The following is a 7,615-nucleotide window of genomic DNA, read 5'->3' on the forward strand; positions in this document are numbered from 1 at the left end:
ATGTTTACAAGAGTCTCACTCAATACTTGAAACTAATAAAGAAAATTATTGTGAATTATTAACGATTAAAACTACTTAAAGTTAAAAACAAGAATGAGATAAAAATTATTAATCTCTTTCTCAAATTTTTTTTCTTATGTGTGAATTTTAGTGAAATTTTTGACTGTTAATTTTTCCCCCCTCCCTATCAAAAAATTATGCGTCTGTGACACTCAAGGCTTTATCGTTTTTATTGTTCGTATATAATTAATGGTTGAAAATTATGTTCATTAGAATATTATTCTTGTATTTATTATCTAACATTTATATATTGAGATCTAATTCATTATGGATCGAAATCTAATTTAATGTTTTTTAAAATAAATGCTGAAGCAAAACATCATATAAAACACTTTAACAAAAGATTACAAGCTATATAATAAATAAAGAGTGAACTAATTGCACCATTGTGCTGTACCACTATTTCCTAATAAATTCGAGAACAGATATTCATAATCATTGTTAAAATAATGATACGACTCAATGCAACAGCTTCTGTAGTTTATTAAAATATCTAAGTTTATAATGTAAAAAATAATCTTCTACAAATAATAATCTTCTAAAAATTTTTATCTTATGTTAGATTGCTCAGGATAAATAATAATCTTTTAAAAAATTTTTATCTTATGTTAGATAGTTCAGGATAATTTTATGTCGGAAGTTTTTGAGAGAAACTTTAACGAAAGTCCACAATTTATTTTTATTTGACGTTTTTTGTTTTGTTTTTTTGCTCTTGATTTAAGAAGACATTAAATGGAATTATTTTATCAAAATAAAACAATTTTTGATAAAATAATTAAAAGAAATTATTATGAAAAAGAAATTATTCCAAATGCAACGGAACCGATCTAATAGTTTCCGGATAATCGAATTAAAATAATGGAATTTCAAAACTTTTCTTCTGGATTAATTCGACTAATTCTGCTAAACTTTTAAATTTCGTCTTTTAAAATTATAGTTTGAAATGATGTAAAAGGTAATCTACCTCATAATTCAAACTTTTAACACTTCTTATATTAAAATAAATAATGCCTTTGGATCAAAATTTTATAGCTGTATGATTTTTTTTTATTTTTATAAATAGTTCCATATGTATGATGAAATACCCAAAAGTAAGATTAAATATTAAAATATGAAAAAGAAATTATTCCAAATGCAACGGAACCGATCTAATAGTTTCCGGATAATCGAATTAAAATAATGGAATTTCAAAACTTTTCTTCTGGATTAATTCGACTAATTCTGCTAAACTTTTAAATTTCGTCTTTTAAAATTATAGTTTGAAATGATGTAAAAGGTAATCTACCTCATAATTCAAACTTTTAACACTTCTTATATTAAAATAAATAATGCCTTTGGATCAGAATTTTATAGCTGTATGATTTTTTTTTATTTTTATAAATAGTTCCATATGTATGATGAAATACCCAAAAGTAAGATTAAATATTAAGTGAACCAAAATTTTGACCAGTCTTCTGGCCAGAAACTGCCGTTCCCTATATTTTGATGGTCTAAAATCCAATGCCGTAATAGAAAAAGTGCTTCGATTCAGCTAAAGTAAGTTTTACGACTGCTTTATTAACTTAAAATCTTGTCTGCATAAGCCAAATAGTATATCTTAAGTTATGTCCTCTTGATCATTGCGTTTACGTCTTTGCACATTAAAATCCGGTCATAATATTCCTATCATATAAAAGTTATTAACACGTTGAACGCCACGCTAATTTTACATGGCTTGCCCGTCTGGCCGAACTGAAATTAACTACAAACTAAAATTGCAAATATTAGACAGGTTTTGCTAGTTTTAAAAGGTTGAGCATAGCATTTATAAAAAGCGGTGAATTATATAAGACAACGAATTGTTTAAAAATAGTGGTGGTTAAAATCTACTAAATTGAATTTATTAAGCTAAGAATCACAATAATTAAGTAAATTTTGAATAAATTTTCTGCAATTCCAAAAAAGAGTGTAAATTTTATAGTTCTATATCATGTTATACGCTGTCAGTGAGCTGTTTTTTGCGGCCTATGTGAAAGGTCAGTATCAGCAAGCGATGGCAGACGCAGCCTCAATGTAATTTCAGTGTCAGCCACCGGTGGTTGACGCGGCCTTAATGTAATTTCAGTGTCAGCCACCGGTGGTTGACGCGGCCTGAATGGAAAGCCCAGTGTCAGCCACCGATGGTTGACGCGGCACTCAACGTGTTAAGGGGTTCCTTTTTTATTTTGTGAAGTCCTAGTCCTAGTGTTTTGATTTTATTGGGCACCTGGGCCGCGAAGCGGCCCCTATCCCATTCATCTGGAATTTTATAACAGTTTTGGTTGAGCAATGAGGTGAGCAGGCAATGGAGTTGCTTTTATGAATGTTTCAAGCTCTTTGCTTGAATAACTAAAAAGGAATCAAAAATAAATTGAGCAGCTTGCTCTAAACTGTGTTTGTTTGATTTTGGAGTTGTTCAGAATTGTATCAGCATGAGTAAACGTTATTTTCAGAAAAGTTGATGAAATTATTTGTTTTGATAGTTATGATATGAGGCGTCGGAGGTGAAATGTGCAGCTATTGGCCTGTAGTTTTTATCTTTGATATAATTTTCAAATTTAAAGATTTCATTAAAATTTGCTGTTTTACATTCTATGGCTTTATCGAAAAAATCTGCATTTAGCTTGTATATATGCTGTGATAGAGTTGGTATTTTGAGATCTGCATGTATATTGGTATTCCGGATGAACCATCTTGCACAGGTTATTTTTCTAAGGATCTTGTTTTGGCATTGGTTTAATTTCTTCAGTAGATGTTGAGGTATCGTTGTCCAGGCAGGTGAGGCATAGGTAAGTATTGGGCGGATCATTGCTGTATATAGTAGCTTCTTTAGTTTAAGTGACATATTCTGATTATATATTAATGGTTGTATGGCTATTATTGCTGCATTTGCTTTATCTATTGTGCTTTTGATGTGATCATTCCAGGTGAGTTTGCTATTGATTATAAGGCCAAGATAATTTGCTTTTTTAACTATTGGTATTGGTATGTTGAACATTTTTGGTTGCAGTTGTGGAAGTATTTTAATTCTTCTTTTTTGTATAATTAATATTTGTGATTTTCCAGCATTTACTGCAGTTTTCCATTTTAAGCACCAGTCTTCTATTTCGTCTATATGGTCTTGTAGTTTTTGAAGAGCATGATTTGGGTTTCTGGATTTAATAATAATACCGGTATCGTCTGCGTAATAGGCTGTTATGCTGTTATAATCGGCTTTGTTTATAGGAAAATCATAAGTGTATAATATGTATAATATCGGTCCCAGAATGCTGCCCTGTGGTACTCCGGCTGTGATGTTTCTCTTTGTGGATTTTTTGAAATGTTCTATTAGAAAGATAGCAGGATAGGAGTTTGATTATGCCGGGTGGAAAATTCAGCTGTATGAGTTTATATATTGTACCAGTGTGCCATACTTTATCAAATGCTTTGGATATGTCAATCATCAGGAAGGCTATTGTTTCTTTATTTATGATTGCTCTGCCAGTATAGTCTATTATTCGGAGTAACTGTTTGGTGGTATCTAGTTTTTGTCGGAATCCATACTGTTCGTCGGGGAGGGCTGTAAAAAGTGGTTTTATTCTATTGTAGATGGTTTTTTCGTATATTTTTCCAAGTATGTTAAGTAGACTGATTGGGCGATAACTCTCAGGGCAGCTTGGGTTCTTATTTTTCTTGAGAAATAGAATGACTGATGCGTTTTTCCAGATTTGTGGGTAGTAATTATGAGCAAGACAGACATTAAAAATATGCGTGATTTTGCAGATGTAGTTGTTTGGTAATAGTTTTATCATCTTATTCTTTATCCCGTCCTCACCTGGAGCTTTATTGTTTTTCAGTTTTTGTATGATGCAGCTAACTTCTTGATTATTGGTTGAATTTATTGTTTCTGGGATGAGGTGTTCAGTTTGAAAATTATTAACTTCTTCTGTGATGATATTGTGATGATTTTGGTCAGAGTTGATATTTGGTGAAAATTGATTTTGAAGTGAATCTGCGAATATTTCGATTTTTTCTGATATTGTGTAAGCTGCGCCTGTTGGTTCATTTATTGGTCTGTCTATTTGAGGAGTTGTTTTCAGTTTCTTGGCCATTTTCCATATAGAGTTGTTGGTAGTGCAGAGGGAGGCGATTTTTGCCTGCCACAGTTATTTTTTATATTTTTTACTGTGTTTTTTAATCTGGTTATTGAGTTGTTTTATTGCGTCCCGGTGTGCTGGGTCGTAAGTTCTTTGGTACCATTTCCTGTGCGAGTTTCTTAATCTTATTATATTCTTTATTTCAGGTGGTAATCTGTAATGATGAGCAATATACTTGGTTTCTGTGGAAGCGTTTTTAAAAGCATCTGTTATTTCATTCTGGATTTGCTGTATATAGTTTTCTATTGCAGTTTCGTTTTCCAAGGATGGTAGGTCTGTTCCATTAATTGTAAGAGTATTTTGAAAATGGTTCCAGTCAGTTTTATAATTTGGTTTCTCAGATTGTTCTATGGTTTCCCCAACGAGCAGTTGAACTGGCAGATGATCTGATGACAAATGGTTATGAGCGCAGGCGAGCATTGGAACATGCATGTTTGTTATTGCGAAGTCTAGTATGTCCGGACTATGGTTAATCCGATTTGGAATGTAAGTTGGAGTTGTTGGTGCTACTTCTGTTAATTGATATTTGCTAATAAGATCTTTCAATTTTGAACCACTGTGATTGAAGTTGTTGCAGCCCCATACTGGATGTTTGGAATTAAAGTCACCTGTAACTATTGTATCTAGGGTGGCTGGAAATAGGAGGTTCATATCATTATCTGTTAATTTATTTTTTGGAGAATTATAAATTCCTGTGATTTTGATGTTCTTGTTTCTGTAGCTTAATAAAATAGAAATTTGCTCATATCCATTATCATTTTTTGAGTTATATTCTGTTGTTAATAAGTTGGTTTTTGCTAGAAGTGCTACGCCGCCCCCTCTGTACCTTCTATCACATCTGTAGACTGTATAGTTGGCTATTTTAAGATTTTGGGTTGCATTTAGATGAGTTTCTGTTATTATGAATATATCAGGATTGTGTTCTATTATAAAGTTTTTTAGTTCATGCTGTTTTTCGATTATACCATTAGCGTTCCAAAAATAAATATTGATGGTTGGTTTCAGTGTTGATCTTAGTATTCTGAATCTATTGCTTCTTGTTCCTCTGAGTAAACTGCTTTTTGGATTTTCTTGAACATGTTAAAGCTTTCGTTGCTTTGTAAAAAGTTCACAAAGAGCTTGAGCTCTGATAGTAGTGATTTTGCTTCCTTGATGATGGTTATGTCTGTTTGTAGATTATTGCTGGTATTTGGTTGATATGCTGATTTTACGATTTTTGCATAGCTGTTTGTGCTGCCAGGAGTAATTCTGTTGTTTTGATTGTTGAAGCTGTTGATCTTGAGAGTCGGATATTTTGGGCACTGTTTGTAGTTGGCCGGGTGTGGTCCACCACAGTTGGCACATGTTGCTGGAGTATCTTTGGTTTTCTGACAGAGATGAGTTAGGTGCTCCTGACCGCACTTCAAACATTTAGGTGTATGTCTGCAGCTGGCCTGGACGTGGTTATATTGTTGACATCTATGACACTGTGTGAGTCCTCGGCGCCCTTTGTAACTCGTTACTGAGACAACAAGATCCATGAATCGGGTTAGGTAGAAGATATCTTTATTTTGTTCCGTTTTGTCTAATGTGATAATATGTAGAGGTAATTTTGTCCTGCCTTGCTCAGTAAATTTTGTCATCTGCGTAACTTTTTTCGGAGTGAATCCATATAATATGAGGTTTTGTTTCACTTGTTCTTCTGTAATTTCTACCGGAATACTTTTAATGACAACTCTGATTGGCTTTTCTTCATTTAATTGGAAAGTATGGTATTTTATCTGTAAGTCATCTAGTATATCTATGGCACGACGTCTCATATCAATTTCGAAAAAATGTAATTTTAAATATTCTCCTGTGTGTTTACCTTCAAAACTGGTTATTTGCTGGTCTTGAAGCTTCTTCTTTAGGTTTAGCCATTGTACGCTGTTATCTTTTATTATTATCGGTGGAATCCTGGGTTTGCTTGCTCTCTGGTATTGAAAATCTGTTGTTTCTTCCATTGCTTCTTCAATGACGTCATTAGGCTGGTTCAGTTGGTTTCTCCTAGGTTCGGATGTAGCGGGCGGTTCCCCATGCTGGCATTCCTTAGAGGTGGTCGCTATTGATGTCTGCCGTATGGTGGCTCCATCTTGAGCTGCTGTGGTGTTGGCTTGTTGTTTTTGAATTGGAATAAAATTTTTTGCATTGGGAAATTTTTTGTTGGTGGGTTCATCTTCCTCCGAACTGGTTGATCTGGTTCTTTTTGTAACTGCTTGTTGTTTTCCTTCGTCACTGATTGTTTTTTGTTGGTTGTCATTCGTATTGGCTTTTGTTGATGATTTCTTTCGATTTTTGTTTTTCTTTACTGGAGTGGCTATGGATATCATGGGATTGCTTAGGATTATTATTTCTGACTCTGCATTCAGTTTGTTGATTTTTTGTAGATGTCTATTTTCTTTTTTTAATTCATCATTTTCAGCTTGGATCTTATCCATACTTTCCTGCAGTGTGGTCATCTTAGTTTCAAAAACTGTTTTGATGTCATTTATTTGCTGAGATAGAGTTTTGTTGAGTTCGGTTTGTTGTTGAAGTTGTTGCTTTAGTATATCCATAGTGTCCATTACCCAGCTGGGAACAGCACTTTCACTGATTTGAATTGTATTAGACATTATAGTGTTATTGTAAGTACAGAAATAATTATAAAGTTTATAAAATAAATTTATCTGCACTTACTTGGAATAAATGCAGCTACCGCTGCACGAAAATTATAACCTGTAAATAAAATTGTAGTTCGGCATACACTTTATGCTGACAAGAAAACAAAATTGTCTTAGTGCAACTCGCACTATGAAGCTCTGTTTGGTGCCGTGACCATAAAAGTTTCAGAATGCACAAATGTTTGCAAATAAACACAAATAATCAGCTTTTGTAGTCATAATTCACACTATTAATTTATTTCAAGTTTTCGTGAGACGCCCACTATAATTGATGACGTAAGCACTATTGAAACTGAAATTTGCAATCCAAATCGTAAACACAAATTGTAGAAGTTAGCGTGATACGCCCCAATGGTAGTAGTAAACAAATAAGTCTGTTTTCAAATAGGCATCACATTTTGTGGCACAAAACTTTGTCACTGCAATATCTGGACACAACAGTCGTTGTTGTAGATCAAATATAACTTTACCAATTCCCTAAGAAAGAAATCATCGGCTTTCCAGAATCTCGCATCAATACATCAAGACGATTATCTCGACTTCCTGATAGTCATATAGCACCCTATCTCGGATGAGCATGTAATGATCAGTCGGCCAAAAAACGTCCTCTCGAGCCTAACCGCTTTATTTTGTGAAGTGTACATTAATTATTATTTAATGCATATTATTCAATAAAAAAAACAGTATTAAAAAGTAGTTTATTATTTAACTGTTTTCCTTTTT

The sequence above is a fragment of the Parasteatoda tepidariorum genome, chromosome 5 (assembly GCF_982258835.1).
Source record: "Parasteatoda tepidariorum strain Cologne lab strain chromosome 5, Ptep-v5.0, whole genome shotgun sequence".
Taxonomy (NCBI): domain Eukaryota; kingdom Metazoa; phylum Arthropoda; class Arachnida; order Araneae; family Theridiidae; genus Parasteatoda; species Parasteatoda tepidariorum.